The 17,613-nt window shown below is 33.6% G+C and overlaps 2 long non-coding RNA genes across 3 annotated transcripts; one reads left to right on the forward strand and one right to left on the reverse strand.

Annotated features, from left to right (window-relative positions):
* Window positions 1–1,727: 1,727 nt before the first annotated feature.
* LOC133037271 (uncharacterized) lies at window positions 1,728–5,430 on the forward strand. Of its 2 annotated transcripts, XR_009687393.1 has the most exons (5): window positions 1,728–2,264; window positions 2,374–2,458; window positions 3,318–3,406; window positions 4,116–4,221; window positions 5,166–5,430. It is a non-coding gene; the product is annotated as an uncharacterized LOC133037271 (long non-coding RNA). The 2 variants fall into 2 exon arrangements; XR_009687392.1 differs by lacking the exon at window positions 5,166–5,430 and having other exon boundaries at window positions 1,731–2,264; window positions 4,116–4,463.
* Window positions 5,431–13,134: 7,704 nt separating this feature from the next.
* LOC133037272 (uncharacterized) lies at window positions 13,135–14,598 on the reverse strand. The gene is made up of 2 exons (XR_009687394.1): window positions 13,747–14,598; window positions 13,135–13,452 (listed from the first exon to the last, which is right to left on the reverse strand). It is a non-coding gene; the product is annotated as an uncharacterized LOC133037272 (long non-coding RNA).
* Window positions 14,599–17,613: the final 3,015 nt, after the last annotated feature.

The raw sequence follows: 17,613 nt of genomic DNA on the forward strand, positions 1-17,613 counted from the left end.
TATTAGAGTTATAATTTCTCAATTCCGGAGATTTTATTAAACTCTAGGGGTATTATTTAGCTTATATGTGAAATATGTTATTTTTGTAATTTTTGCTCGGCGACAACGAAAAATGCGATGGATGGCTAGATTGATCACATGGGTAAGTTTAGAACCTTATTTCATAGGGGGAAATATTTTAGAGAAAATAAATTATCGGGATTGAGCGGGGTTATGGATTTTGACCATTTGACCCCTAGCTTTAAAAATACCTAAGTTATAACCTTAAGGGCATTTTAGACAATTAGTAAAATGGTAAATGAGGGTTAGGTGGCAGCCTTGGGTGATGACACTTATTCTATTTCAGCATAATTGAATGAAAAAAAAGGGGTTTTACTTTGAAAGAAAATTAAGGAAAAAGAAATTAAAATTAGAGAAATATCATTTCTCCTTTCTCTCTCTTGGTGTTCGGCCCTCACAAACCAGAAGGAAAACCAAGCCATTTCTTCATAATTTTCTGTGTTTTCAACCAAGGATTCAAGGAAAAATAACTAAGGTAACCCTATCTCCTTTCCTTTTAAGTTTATGAAGTTGTATTTTGGTTTTAAGAAGTGATTTTGGGTTATAGGGGCTGTTAGGGTTTGATGTTTGCTTAGTTCGAATTCTAGGGTTTGTTTGGCTTAATTTTAGTTCATTGCAGCTGGTTTAGAGATTGATTGTAAGTTTTATGCAATTTTAAGCTTTGAGTTCAAAGCTTTGAGCTTTAATGGCATAAATTGATTTGGTGTGTTTTTCTGTGAAATACTGCTTGGTTTATGTTGTGAATACATTGGGTAGGTACTCTGGAAAGTTTGGTAACATTTGGTGGAAAATTGAGCAAAGGATGAAGTGTTTTGGGATTACTGGTGCAAACTGGCTAGCCGGTTTGCAGTGCCACAAAAACCGGCTAGCCGGTTTTGGCAGGATTCCCGAACACTTTGTTTTCTCAATTTTTGTCCATTTCAGTGCCTCGGATGGGTGTTTCCCCTTTTCCAGAGTTAGAATAACCCATTAAGAGCATGGCAGAACCTAGGGTTTCGGTTTTGGGTTTCCCGGGATTAGGGTTTTAATCATGTGACTTACCCGGTTTCAAAATGTTATTAGGGCATCCATCTAGCATGAGATTTCTGTTCAGGTCAGCCAGCACACTTGAATTCAGAAAACAGGTAAGAATTGTGTATAATGTATGATGTGATTATCTGAATGTATGTATGTGTTAATATGTATACATGCTTATTTGTTGTGATTCATACACTACCAACACTTGTACGGTTGCGGTACGAAGTGCATTGGTAAGGTGTATGATATTTGGAAGTACATTATGGTGTTACCAGCACTTGTACGGGAAGGTACAAGGTGTTTGTGGTACAACACTTGATAGTACTCAAGGTGCGGTCATACCCTACCTACACTAGTACGAAGGTATACTGAGTGCATGTGGTACATGGTACATGGTCGTATCCTACACTACTAAAAAAAACACTATTCACGTCGGTCAACACTACTATTCACTGTGTTGACCGACGTGAATAGTGTCCCAATTAGTTGAACCGTCGGTTTTCAAAAGACAGTAAAAATACATAATTTGCGTCATTAGTAACACAGACGCGTAAAAGACAACTGACGAAAAAAATAGAATAATTTTAAAATATGTAATAGACGATTAGCGTCATTTATAAAAAGTCGAATACTTTCTATTTGACATTTTATAAACGACGCATATTTTAATTGACAAGGGGATCCACGCATATTTACCCCCAAATCGAAGCCCACTATTCACACTTCACCTTCGATTAATCTTCAAAACCCACCTCTGGCGATTGTGTCTTCTCCTCCGCCCACCTCTCTCGAAGCCCCCCTCTCACTGTCTCTCTCGTTAGGTTCTTCACAGGTACATCCGCATCTGTCTCCCTCTCTATCTATCTCTCTCTCTCTCTCTCTCTCTCTCTCTCTCTCTCTCTCTCTCTCTCTCTCTCTGTCTCTCGTCGCCAACTGTACCCTGAGAACGTCACCGGTCCCTAAGCCAAAAATGGAAGAGAACATCAAAACACCGACCAGGTTTCCCTTTTAACCAAAATGACAATTGGTTAGCCACTACCAGTACGAATTCATTGTTTGTTGTGGTCTTGTCTTTTGTGTCTTTGATTCCCCATCTCTCCATCGCAAGGTCTTCCTTTGTCGACTTGGTTCATTACAGTGCCCTAGCCAGGTTTCGTGATGATTTTGCTTTTATCCGTAGAAGACAGGTATGCAAATGATGATTTACAATGAATTTCAACTAGCTTGTATGGGTTCAAATTCTGGTCTTTTTCTTGTGTATATAAGTTTATGGGAATGTTTGATACATTGAAACAGAAATATCGAAATAAGAAACTCTGGGGTGTTGTGAAGCCACTGAAATCCTTGCAGCCTTATGCCAACCCTAGAAACAACTACGTAGGTAAGAATTTGGTACTGTTGTCATGAATTAGTTATTATTATTGTTTAAAGAAAAAATAATTGAATAAGTTGCCTAGTCTGAGAATTATTATCCTTAATTATACAGTAAATATGGTGACAAGTCTTTTGCAAGTATTATTGTCAAAATTTTTTGTTTCCTGCATATTGTACGATTTAGCATGATACAATTTATATATCATGTATAATGATTAAGTTTATCCCAATTGAATTGAATCTCCTATGAGTATCGAGTACAGTCCAATGCATTGACAGCTTTTTTGTTTAATGAATCCATGAACATACTATTAAATGTATTCTAGAACATTATTTTTTTGAGAGTATGCCTTTCCCGAGAGGTCAATTGTCATGGTTTGGTAAGATTTTCTCATAGGATGGATTGTAAACTACTTTGGTTGATTCTATCCATTAAGAAGAAACTTTTGTTTGATTCAATTGTTTCTTATGCATGTAAATTTTAAAGAGTTAATATACACATGTATTTGTGTATGTTACTTTTCAAATATCTTATTTCTTTTTTGTTTATATCACCCTTTTTATTTGTTGATTTAGGATTCTATCTTACATCAAATATTTAAGGATTTTCAATGATACTGAATCAGTTCTGGTTGTGTCATTCTGGAATTCAGTTGAAAATATTTTCTTGCTGTGTTGGATAAAGGGAAGACTATTAGAGAATTTAGCTAATTGATTGTTTTCTTTGTTTTACAGTACCAAATAAACAAAGTACCGGTTTCATTTATGCAAAAATATTTTGTGGTTTAATTTTGTTTAATTAATGTGTAAGTCATCTGTAAGACAATTTTTACTTGGAGTTAATTAAATTTTTGTTAATTTTTCAGATCTGTGATCTGATCATCATATTCAGGCTTTTAAATGCTACTTTTGTCATTCCAGAGATTCAAGAGACTACACGCTCAAAAGGTGTCAGGTACTTAATGCTACTTTCCTTGCTTATTTAACTTATTGGTTCAAATCTAGTTATTATTTATACAAATTACCCTTAAGATTCTGGCCAATTACATATATAAACTCTACATACACTGTAAACCCTGAAGATCTCAAGGAACTATTCAAATCAAATCTCATAAAGTTCTCATCACCATCAACACCTCTCATCAAGCTCTTCAAAGCACCAAAACAATAAAATTATAAAGCTCTCTCTTAACAAAACTGCAATATTCTAAGATCGGCCTGTCCTACTTGTTTGACTATTTCTAACATTCAGTAGTTTTTTTATGAAAGAAAATCTAATACTGTAACATCTCATGGCTCAAGCATAGGCTAAATGAGCCATTCAAATGGTTAAAATGACAAAGGAGTTAAACAATATCAAATACAATATAATTATAACACTAAGTTCAGTATTTGGTTCTGCTTAACATTAGGTTGAAAATGAGTTTTAACATTCTAATTTACTTAGTTTTCCTCAACTGCTCCATATTGTGCAACATTGTCTTCCAATCCACAAAATTATCTTTATACCAATACACAAGCTAGACTCAGCTTTTTTTACAATTATATTAAATGGCATTACTCTTTTAGTCTACAAATCACTCACTCTCTCTTAAATTTCTTACTAGTAAGTAATTAAGTAAGAAAAATGTTGTTGTTAATAATTTAATTATTGTTATTATTAGAATGAAGTGAGTGAGACTTACACTGGTGATGGCTCTGTTGATGCAAAAGGAAAGCCAACAGTGAAGCAAAATACTGAATATTGGAGAGCATGTTGGTTCATTATAGGTACTTTATTTTGTATAAAATAATCGTGAATTGATTAATGTTCTTGACTATATGTAATTATATAACACAAGTGTTGAATGTTGTGAAGGCTTGTCCTTCTTTGGGCCTTTATGTTCATTCTGTCAATAGTGATGATGACACTCTACCCAATTCTCATAGATTTAATTTTTAAAAACTGTATCTAAAAATGTTGTCATCTATTAAATTTATTCATGTTTAATTTTAATTTTGTTTTAATTTTTAATTTGTGTTGGTTATGTTATTTCCGTTGAACAGTGAACAAAGTTTGTTTTTAAATAATTTTTATCTAAAATGAACATAGGAGGTAGATGACATGATTTACATTTGGTTTCTATCTGGAGGAAATTTCTAACATATTTAGAGCATTGGTGGTATTTCTAATAGAGAAGATGGTTATGGGCTTAATATAAGAGTTGCTTGGAAATTTATAATTTTTCTTTACCTACATTTATGCTTCATTTTATAACTCACGCAATAGGTGAAAGAAAAACTATTTCAACAATTTATGTGTCATTTTTGAACTGACGGTATAAGTTTTTCGTGTCGGTTTAGAAATGTCGCAAACAATTTTGTGTCATTTCCAAACTGACGCTAAAGATAAAACAAAAGTGCGTACATTTTGCGTCAGTTTTTAAATGAAGAAAATTGTTTTTTGTGTCATTTTAAAAATGACGCTAATAAAAAACTATTTGCGACTACGGCATACACGTCGGTTTTATAAACCGACGTAAATTCTTTAAATGACATTTAAAAACTGACGAGAATTGTACTTTTTGTAGTAGTGCTAGTTAGAACGTTCATACTCATCTGTTAAGCTCTGTAAATAGGTGTATGGGCGCCTATTTACAGGTCGAAAATTATATGATATGCTATATGCATTTCTTACTGAGTCTGTCGACTCACAGTTCTGCTTCCATGTGTAGGTAAAGGAAAGGCTAAGGCTGAACAGGAGTGAACCCGAGCTCAGATGGGATTGTACATGTCAAGCAGCGCGACCTGGAGTGTTCAGTCTCGGGACATCTGGGATTTGTATTTTGAAAGTCGTTGTGCGACCAGTAAATTTGTGTATTTTGAAATGTATATTTTGGAAAGTAAATTTTACAAAGTTTGAAAACGGGATCCCGACACTTGTAAATATTTTATTATATTACAAAGTTTAATATTTAATGCAAAAGTTTTAATTTGACACGTTTTTCGAGAAAATTCTTTGATTAGCAAAGATTGCACTATAATTGAAAAAGCACTGTAGCGTGCCTTAGCATTAGAGTGTTACATTACACTTCTCCAAAATCACTATTCCACCCCCAGAGTAATCACCTTCTTATCAGCAGACTTTCTAGAACAAAGGCAAGTCTCGAAATCTGATGTGGTGTAGTCTAAGAGTTTTAAATACACCCTTATTGACTAACATATAGTTCCTCTTCTTAATCTTAAGATTTACTTGATTGTCTTCCAATGTTCTTCTCCTGGATTCATCTGATACCTACTCATTACTCCCACTCAACAGCAGGTGTCTGGTCTAAGGCATACTAAAGCATATCTGAGACCTCTCGGTGTTGATTTAAGAAATTCTTTCATGACTTTATCTTTTCTGGAATAGTTGAGACTTTTCCTTAGATAAATAAAATCTATGCCTAGAAGTCGAGAAGCTTCTATAGATTGCCATTAGAAAGAAAATGCTTCAGCATCTTACTAAAGTAAGTTGCTTGCATTAGAGTAAGTAATTACCAGGTATACCACAAGCCATAGGTTTAGATAAACTTAAACCTATAATACTAGGAACAAGAAGTTTTGTTAAGTCCATTGAATAGACTTATTAACGAAAATTTCCTTTTTTGTCCTTGTAATAGAAAACTTTAGGTTACTCCATGTGAATGGATCAAACTATAGTTCTCTTGGCTTTCTTCTTAGTTTCTTATCTTGACAATCTATTACTTGTTTAAACTCACAATGGATTTTAATCACTAGTGTCTTCCAAGTCAAAAGAAGGTGAGTTCCTAAAAACTCTCCCACTACGACAAGGTACCATGAATTATGTCTAAGAAAACTAAATTGTATTGATCTCTTCAGTTGTGACAAGACAATAGAGGCAGTGGGATCATCATATGTCAAATAAGATGATAGAACACTTTTGGAATCAAGAAAAATATCTCCTTTATTTTGCTACTTTGTTTTCAGACTTAGTCATTTTCTTAGAAAAGTAGCATTTGTTTAAACAAACACTTTCTTATTTATTGACTATGGGATGGTCCACCCCTAATCACTTAGAATAGCTAACAAACCATGGTTAACAGTTCTAGCTTTTCTTAAGATTTTGATTAGGTCATCAATGAATCTAGTAATGATTTACATTAAGTATACAACCATTACATCATTCTGAAAATGTATTACCATAACTTCCAAATCCAATCATAAGAAGAAGTGGAAAAATGCCAAGAAGCGAGCTCAAGCTGCGAAAGCAGCTAAGAACAAAAAGGCTGGAGCTTCTGGTGATACACTAAAAGGAAAGTGTTTCTACTGCAATGAGAAAGACCATTGGAAATCCCAATGTCCTAAGTATCTCGCAAAGAAACAAGGTATTTTCTTTATAAACTGATGTGTTTTTAGTGAATTATTATCCTTTTGGATTATTAATTCTGGACTACTAACCTTGTTTATTATTCTTCTTATAGCTCAAGCTTCTTAAACTCGGATGCTGTCTTAGCGAGTTGGATTAGAATGCTGGATGGTGGATGGAGATCGTCTACAATAAAGAAGAAGCTCAATTTTTTTTTGAATTAATTGTTTATTTTTTCAAACAATTTGGATTTCAAGTTTTGGGATTTTATTCCCTGTTTGGTTCTCATAATATTGCAAACAATTTTTTGGTTTATAATAAATTTTTTTAAAATAAATTGCAATTTATGAGTTGAGCTTTAGTACTTTATCTTATCTATTACCAATTGTTATATTTATTATGTTTGTATGTGTAAGTGTTTTTATTATTGATACAAATTCTAAAGGTATTTAAACTCCTTACAGAGTTATTACTACATAAACATTAGAATTTATTTCTATGTTTATGAATAATTGTTAGTTCTTAAACAATTATTTGAGAATTTGTTTAATAAAAAGATCTTTTGATCTGATAGGTGTGGAGAAAAGTTAAGAATAATATGCAGTTCAAACGATCTTTTATATCTAATGAACTCTGGATTATATTCAACTCCACAGACTCTCTATCACACTTAGAGATTTACAACCTTTAGGGGTGGATCATGATCTCTATAAACTTAGGGGTGGCTTTTATACCACAGTACCCATTGTAACACATAATTTTAAACATGGAAATAATATAATAAATTAGCTATTATCAGAATAAATCCTTGATCTTGATTATATGTTCCAGTTTAGATTTACTGTTGTAATAGTTAATGATACCATTAAAGTTCTTTGATAATATATCACATTACCTTAGTTGATTGGGAGAATATTAAAATTCTTTACCAATCTTCGTTTGGTTGATAATTGTGATAGGAACTTAAGAACACCTCTGATAAAAACAAGTCTAACCATTCACATGGATAGAAATAACTTATCAGAATTATGAGAATAAGATAGAAGAATTCTTGCATAGTCTATTCGAAAGACTTGATTCAAGATGTCTAATCCTCATAACATTTTATGGTATCTTGATTTGATTGCTTAAATCTCTAGCAAGTATTTTACACTTCAAATACTAGACTGCTATGTTGTTGACCTAGTCTTAGAGAAACTTACAGTTTCAGTTTAAGATAATAAGTCACAATGAGATGTTCCCAGAAACAATAGTAAAAGGTTAAAAGCTTCTAACCAGACATCTGCTATTGAGTGGGAGCCATCTGAGATGTAATCAAATGGGGAACATTAGGGGACAATCAAGAAAGATTTATAAAAGTGACCTATATGTTATTAAGGAACTATGCATTAGTGATCCCAATATCCACACCGACTCATTAAGAATTATGAGATGGTGGTTACTCTGGGGGTGGAGGAATCATTATAGAAGAGTGTAAAAACCCATCTATAATAATTCAAGCTTCATCAGAGAAAACATAACTTTGTAAATTCGAAATTACCAGAAAGTTATTTTACTGAAGAAAATTCCACACTGCATTATCTCAATTCCAAATTTTAAAATTTGAGAGATACGTCTTCTGTTTGTTCAGATGTACTTAATGGGCAGTAAGGTTTTCAGTATCCCTTGATGAGTAAAGCATATAGTTAAGGAGATTTCATAAGTTTTATGAACCTGGTTCCAGATATATATATGGGTGGATTCAAATATACTACACTTGATCAGAGGATCGAGGCAAAAGGTTGATTGTAATGCACAACTTGTTTTATGTTAGTGCAAGTGGGAGTTTGTTGAGTTTTGTGCCCTAAATAAAACCCATTACAATCTGATTAGTTATCAATTTAGAATTTTGAAGTGAATTATGATTACATGTATGTTACATGTTTATGGTTTAATATATACTTGATATATGCACAAAATCAGTTAAATCCAGAACATATAGTTATTCACAATTACAGTATTGTCAGTACAGTGGAATGTGATTGTGATTATATGATTCAAAAGATTTGGTCCCTGTTCATCAGTGTTTTGGATTTACACTGATGTGATAATCAGCGATGAAGTATACTTACACTTGGAGTAAGTGTTATGTTCTTTCCAGAACATTGGCAAAGTATACTGGTTTCGAATGTATGGAGTATGCATTGGACTGGACCGATATTGAACTTGGTCAAAGATATTGTAAACATACCGTTGTATCTTTCAAAGTCAATGTCAGAAGTTGATCTTAGATTAAGAGAATCTAAATCCTGATATGCTTAGGCTCAATCTCAGGAGTGATATTCATGTTCTTTGATCTATTAGTTAAACCTACCTTTGGGTCAGGATGATACATATATTTTGGGAACATGATAGCATAACTGAGTGGGAGTGCTGAACATAAATATGGAAATATGTAGCTTCTACTGGTGTATAGAAGTAAAGTGATGATTCCTTTTGAGCTTAGTTAAATAGAAGTAAATGGATGAGCTCTTGTTTCAGTGACTATATATTATATCACTAAAACATCATTTACAGGTAACTAAGTGTTCAAATGGCCAAAATACATTGAGGGGTGTAAACGGTAAATTGGTCCCATCTCGATGTAAATCATCTATATAGAGGATCTCTAAATCACATTAAGATTATAACAATGGTTAAATGAGATAGCATATTGATATCGTGAAACATATGATATGCTCTATATAAGTCTGAGAGTGCAATTCCAAGTTCTAAGAGTGGATTCAACGAGGAATTAATAAGTTAGGGATTTACTTGGTAAATCGGTTCAACTTATTGGAAGCTCAGCATATAGATCCATGGTCCCCATTCTAGTTGAGACTATACTGTTTGTAAGACTCTATAATTGATATATGATTAATCAATTATAATTCTAAAAGTTAGACTATGTCTAATTTGTGAATTCTCACAGTTTAAGGATGAAATTGTAAATAAAAGGGTTTCTAGGTTTAATTATTAATTAAGAGACTTTGCATGTCTAAATTAATAATTATTTCAAATGGCAATATTATTTAATAATCTATTTTAGTTATTAAATAATTAGTTTTGGCATTTAAATGATTAGAATTGGAAAAATGGCATTTTTGGAGAAATAGAAATAAGTTGAGGAAACTGCAAAATCCATGTGAGGCCCATACACACCATGGCCGGCCACATGCTTGCATGTTTCCCAATTATTATTTTCAATTTAAATTGCCATATAATTGCTAATTAAAGCCTAGCCTAAATAGGAAAGTGGTGGATCACACTAAATAAGGCAGTTATTCAATTACACAGTAAAAGAGGAAACTGTTTATTTGGAAAGTTGTGCTCTTCCCTTTTCCTATTTATAGCCGCCCCTCTCTCTACTCTTGGTATGCTTTTACAAGCTTTTGCTTTGCATTGTGTCACACGAAATCAAGAGAGAAAAACAAGAGAGAATTTCGAAATTCCTAGTGAGAGAGAAGTGCCCACACACATCACTCAGTACCTCATCATAGTTTGGAAGACTGTGAAGGATCACATCCAACTGAAGAACTTTCGAGCTCAGATCTTGATTATACTCTGCTACAGACAGGAATCAAGGGTTAGAGATCTGAGTGGAAGGAGACATTTAATTCCGCTGCCATCACTGTAAGTTATTCTTAACTTTTATGTGTTTAGTTCATCGTTTTAGAAGTTCAATATTAGATTGTTAAATCAACATACTTGTGAGTAGATCTAAGTTCCTGGTAAAATATATTTCCAACAATTACTATATAGTATACCTGTGTTGTCTTTTCAGGTGTGTTCTGACAGGTTGCCGCGGTATAGTGACAATCGGGCATTTCGGGCCGAATCGAGCTCGGGCCCAAAATGTAAATTGGATTGCTTTATTTGGCATTTTATTTGATAATATGAAATCTGAAATTTATTTGGAAATAATTGAGTATGAAATGTCTAAAATACCCTTGTGAGGGTGAATATGTGTGCATTGGCCCTAAGGGCATTTTGGTCTTTTGACCTTTATTTACTTTATTTATTAAAGATTGAATTTTTAGGAAAACAAAGAAAATTTTCTGGGTTGTTTTCTCTCAAACCCGAACCTCTCTCTCTCTCTTTAACCCTTTTTGATTTTCAACTTGAATTGTTGAAGAATTGCTTGAAGTTGGTTGTTGATTGAAGCTTTGGAAGTGTGGATTCTTGAGCTTGGAGTTTAGGTAACGTCTTGCTAAGTTTATGTAAAATTTATTGGTGAATTCTTGCTGAATTTATTGTGGTAAAAGCATGTCTTGAGTTGTTGTTTTTTTTTTTCTCTTGTGGTTGTATGTTCTTAGGTTTTTTTGTGATTTTGATGAATTGAGTGTGTTTATTGCATGATTTGGTTGAGAATTATATTGTTGAGCATAGAGTAAGACAATAGGGTATTTTCTAGCTTGGAATCATGTGTTTTTATGGGGTTTTTGCTGCTGGAAATTGTTTGATTTATGGGAGATGAAGCTCAAGTTTGAGAGCTTGAAGTTTATAAGTTTAAGCATGATTTTGAGATGTTTTTACAATTTGAATTCTTGGATTTATTATGGGATTTTGATGCATGAAATATATTAGTTGAGCATCTATTATTTGCTAGTGATCCTATTTGTTATCTTGTGAGTTTGGTTGTGAATTTGGGGTAAAAGGATAGAATTTCCTGCTGAAAATTCATGGAAATGCTTGCTAGTTTCTAGGTTTGGAACCCATATGCCGCGACATGCTCTGAAGCATGTCACGGCCTGCCCCTGCTGATGGAACCTGGGGGTTCGTCCCAGGTGCCGCGGCATCACTTGGGCATGCCGCGGCCCGCCCTCGTGTTTTTGGGCAGTTTCGAGTTGAATTTTGAAAAATGCATAACTTTTGATTCCGAACTCCGATTTGGGAGTTCTTTATATCGTTGGAAAGATCTTTCTGAGCTCTGTATGATTATCTGAATTTTAAATGCCATGATTGAATTCTATGAGTATGGAATCAGGGGTTAACCCTAAGTGTGAAAAATCTCGGATTTGTGTGACTAGGATTACCGACACCTGATCAGGAGCACCCGGGGATTCGGAATCTCTATCTATTGTTGAACAACAGGTAAGATAGTGATTAGCACGTAGAGTATGCACAGTGGCGCTTATATTGAGAATGTTATGCATGAAAATTTAGTAACTGGGATTAGGGTTATTACCCTAATAGGAACGGTCTAATAGCCTAGGTTTATTACCCTAGTGATATATGTGTATAAATGCCATGCCATGTTAATTGAAATGAGATTTAGGGATTATGCGCTCAAGGCATAATCAGGTTGGACTCGGTAACCATAACCGAGATGAACCAATTCTAATGCCTTAATGTATTTAGACGTGTGAGAGCAACACGTGGGTCTACGCCATGTAGATTTAAATAGATGTGTGAGCGCAACACATAGGTCTACACCACGTAGACATAAATAGGCATGTGAGTGTGATATGCAGGTCTGTGTCATACAGATATATGTGAATGGCATATTTATTTAAATAGTATGATGAGCATATTATATTTGTTATGATTTATACTGTCTTGTTGGGCTTGGCTCACGGGTGCTCTACTGTGCAGGAAAGGGTAAGGCATTAGCTGATCAGCCATGAGTTTCAGGAGCTGGGCGAAGAATGTACATGTTCGAGCCATATCAGACCAAGCGGGTTAAGGGTCTACCAGTGTTGAACTTTTGAAATTCTATTTTGCCGCTTAGGTCGGCTAGAAAGAAAAGACTTGTAATAAAGTTTGTAAATATTTTTTTAGGATCCCAACTGTTTAAAAGTTTAAATTTATTGCAAGTTTTATTTTCATTTTGTTTAATATAAAAGTTTAAATTCTGCGCTATTTTGATTAGTAATCCCGATTAGGGGATTAGGGTTTCATAAGCATTTTGGGTAGCGTACCTAATTGTTTAGGGCGTTACACTTTTCCTTACCATTTGCCCCGAGCCCAGATAGCTCGCTAATTAGGCAATTCAATTGCCTTTACTGTATAACTTGTCACACATTTAATCCACATCTTTCAAACACTTAAAACTCAAACAGATATTAATATCAATATGCGTATACCATACACATATTCTTAGTATAGATAATCAGTACATTATTTCTTCCCATTATACACTATAATTGTCTAAGCAAGTAAGGCAATAGCAAATAAGATAAACACTTACTATATCATGAGTCGACATGTCTTCGCAGAAAATGTACATATTCGACCAGTCTTCAGGAGCTTTGAAACCATGGCTGCTTTGATACCAAGTTGTAACACACTATTCCATAGGGATGCCACGTCTTTGATTTTGTAAACTAGATTAATACTATTATATTCATTAATTATTAAAAATTCTGAGAATATTAAAAACTTGACTAAAATAAAAGATTGGAAACAGACATTATAACGGCAGTAAAAAGGTGTTCTGGGGATCCCTGTTATAAAAGATTTACCCAAAAAAGAAACTATAGACAATAGCAATTCAAACACAATTCAAAATACAGTAGATACAACCAGTCCAAAACAACTCCTGGCAACTCAGCACACAAGCCAGTGGGATCAATATGTACATTGTTGGAGAAGGTAGTCACCTCATGACAGCTCTAACTTTTCCTTGCCCTTACCTGCACCACACAGCACTTGTGAGTCACAAGGACTTAGCAAGAAAAGTAATAATAATGATTATATAGTTTATTATTCAAATGTTATCATTTATACACAATCAAAATCAAATCATTACGCATTGTTCATAAGATGAAATTCAAATTACTACTGGCATCTGCCATGAATAAGCATTAGTATACAGATATCTGGTAATACAAAACTATTATACCAATAATAGGAATCATATTCATTTAAAAATATAATTTATATATATGATAACTCATAAAGTAACCATTTTCAATACATTACATTACCTAATAAGGCAAATTGATGCTTTAGTTTGAAAATCCTGTATTTGCATTGCCTAATCAGGAAAGCCCGTGCCAAAGCCTGGCACCCATATATCATATAATTGCATCACCTAATCAGGATTGCCCGTGCCACAATCTGGCACCAATATATTGTTGGGTTTTATGCCCTAAATAAAACTCTTTACAATCTGATTAGTAATAGTATAAGAAATTTGAAGTGATTTATGTTTGCATGAATTTTACATGCTAATGGTTTAATATGTTTATTACATTTACACACAAAATCAGTTAAATCCAGATCATATATTTATTCACAATTACAGTATCGTCAACACAGTGGAATGTGATTGTGATCATATGAATCAAAAGAATAAGTCCCTGTTTCATCAGTGTTTTAGATTTACACTAATGTGATAATCAACGATGATGTGTACTTACACTTGGAGTAAGTGTTATGTTCTTTCGAGGACATTAGTAAAGTATACTAGTTTTTGAATGTATGGAGTATACATTGGACTGGATCGATATTGCAACTAAGTTAAGATATTACAAACTTACCGTTATATATATCTTTCCAAGTCAATATCAGTAGTTGATCTTAAGATTAAAAGAATCTAAATCCTGATATGCTTAGGCTCAACTCAGGAGTACTATTCATGTTCTTTGAGTTATTAGTTAAGCCTACTTTTGGGTCAGGGTGATACGTATATTTTGGGAACATGATAGTATGATTGAGTGGGAGTGCTGAACATAAATATGGAATCTATAGCTTCTACTGGTGTATAGAAGTCAAGTGATGATTCCCTTCGAGCTTAGCAAATAGAAGTAAATGGATGAGCTCTTGTTTAACTGACTAATTATTAGATCACTAAACACCATTTACAGGTAGCTAAGTGTTTTAAGGGGCAAAATACATTGAGGGGTGAGAACGGTAAAATTATCCCATCTCGATGTAAATCATCTATATAGAGGATCTTTAAATCACAATAAGATTATAACAATGGTTAAATGAGATAGCATATTGATATCGTGGAACATATAATATGCTCTATATAAGTCTGAGAGTGCAATTCTAAGTTCTAAGAGTGGATTCAACGAAGAATCAATAAGTAGGAATTTACTTGGTAAATTTGGTTCACTTATTGGAAGCCCAGCATATAGATCCATGGTCCCCATTCTAGTTGAGAACATTCTGCTTGTAAGACTCATTAATTGATTCGTGATTGATCAATTATAATTCTAAAGTTAGACTATGTCTAATTTTATGAATTTTCACTAAGCAGGGGTGAAATTGTAAAGAAAAGAGATTCTAGGTTTATTTATTTATTAATAGACTTTATAGGTCTAGTTAATAATTAAATTAAATGACAATATTATTTAACAATCTCTTTTAGTTATTAAATAATTAGTTTTGGCATTTAAATGGTTAGAATTGGAAAATTGGCGTTTTTGAGAAAATAGAAATAAAATTTGTTAAGACTGCAAAATCAAGTGGGGCCCATTATCACACCATGGCCGGCCACTATTTGTGGAAATTCAAATTAATATTTTCATTATTTTAATGCCAAATAATTCCTAACCTAAACCTAGTAGTTGCCTATAAATAGAAAGTGATGGCTCAGTCAAATATACAAGCTTTCATAACATCTTCTGACAGAAAGTTCTCTCTTCAAAATTCTCTTCTATTGGCCGAAATCCCTCTCTCTCTTTCCTCTTCATAAATTTCGACCCTAGTGAAAGAGTAAGTGCCCACACACAGCAAGCAGTAACTCAATCATAGATTGGAAGACTGTGAAGGATCAAACTCAAAGAAGAAGGACATTCGGGCTCAGATCTTGATTATACTCTGCGACAGAAAGGATACAAGGGTTAGAGATCTGAGTGGAAGGAGACATTAATTCCGCTGCATCAATGTAAGGTTTTCTTAACTTTATATGTGTTTAATTTATCGTTTTAGAAAGTTCATATTTAGAGTGTTAAACAACATACTTGTGAGTAGATCTAAGATCCTGGTAAAATAAATTCTAACATATATCGCATTGTCTAATCAGACGAGCCCGTACCTACGCCCGGTACTTATCATATGTCACTGATGCCCGATACGTCCCTAAAAAAATCGCATCACCTAATGAGGTAAGCTCATACCTATGCTCGGTACTCATCATATATCAATGATGTCTGTACTTACGCCCAGTACGTCGCCAGGAAAACTGTATCACCTAATCAGGTGAACTCGTACCTACGATCGGTACTCATCATATATCACTGACGCCTGTACTTACGCCCAGTACCTCGCTAAGAAAATTGCATCACCTAACTAGGTGAGCTCGTACCTACTCTCGGTACTCATCATATATCATTGACGCCCGTACTTACTGTTGGGTTTTATGCCCTAAATAAAACTCTGTTTCAATGTAATCCAGATTATTCTATATCAATAAAGTAACAGAAGTAATTTTTCATTCACTTGTGTATGTTTTGGTTCACTTAATCAATTGCTTGTCTATTTGATTTATAAATTCATCCAAACCCTTTTCACATACTTGAACATGTTTATTGTGTTGTCAACACAGTGGAAAATAAACATGACTATGTGAATAAAGTATTCCTAGATTTATCAGAACACTGGGTTTCACTGATATGACAATCTACAACAGAGTTTACTTACATTTGGAGAAATGTTATGTTCTTTCCAGAACATAGGTTAAAGTAAAGCTCAGGTTGGATGCATGGAGTATGCATTGGAATGGACCGATATTGAACTTTGAATTAGATTTTGAAACTTACCGTAAACATCTATTCAATTCAATATCATAAGTTGATCCTAGATCACATGATCTAAATCCTGATATGGTTACGCTTAATTTCAAGAGTGTTATTCGTGTTCTTTGATTTGTTAGTTAAGCCTAAAACTTTAGTCTGGGCAATACATACATTTTGGGAACACGGTAGTGCGATTGAGTGGGAGCGCTAACATAAATATGGAATCTATAGCTTCTATCTGGCGAATAGTAAGCAAAGGGTGATTTCCTTCGAGCTTAACCAAACGAGATAAATGATTGAGTACTCATTTCACTTAGTTGAAATATCATTTATACAGGGTTAAGTGTTTTAAGGATAAAATACATTGTAGGGTGTTACGGTAATTTAAGTCCCTTTACAGTGTAGATCATCCATATAGAGGATCATTGATCACATTAGGATTATAACAATGGATAACTAATAATGTGTCTATATGGTGGAACATATAGAGCATTCTATATACTGAGAGTGCAATTCTGAGTTCTATGTGTGGATTCAACGAAGAATTAATAAGTCAGTGAATTTAAGTGGTAAATTCTAGATCTGCTTATTGGAAGCTCGGATATATAGACCCATGGTCCCCTCACTAGTTGAGATGATATTACTTGTAGGACTCATTTAATTGATTTTAATTAATCAATTAAAAATTCTCAAGATAGACTTGTCAGTTTGAGAATTTAGCACTTATTAAGGGCAAAACAGTAAATAGAGATTTTGAAGGGCATATTTATTAATTGGGAAACTTTAATTAGTTTCATTATTAATAAAATAAATGATAATATATTATTTGATAATTATTTTTTAATTATTAAATAATTAGATTTATCATTAATATGGTTGAACAATGGAATTGGCAATTTTTCACAAAAAGGGGAAACTATCAAGTGTAGGAAAAGGAAAGTTGGAAAAGAGGCAAGCCTTGTTTCCACATTGCCTAGGCCGGCCATTTACCTTCCTTTTCCCTTTGATTTTCTCAGTTCAAAATGTCAATCATAGCCCTTGGTGGTCTTCTATAAATAGAAGGCAAAGGCTTCAGAGTTTCATACATCTGTACAACTGAAAAGCTTT

The sequence above is a fragment of the Cannabis sativa genome, chromosome 4 (assembly GCF_029168945.1).
Source record: "Cannabis sativa cultivar Pink pepper isolate KNU-18-1 chromosome 4, ASM2916894v1, whole genome shotgun sequence".
Taxonomy (NCBI): Eukaryota; Viridiplantae; Streptophyta; class Magnoliopsida; order Rosales; family Cannabaceae; genus Cannabis; species Cannabis sativa.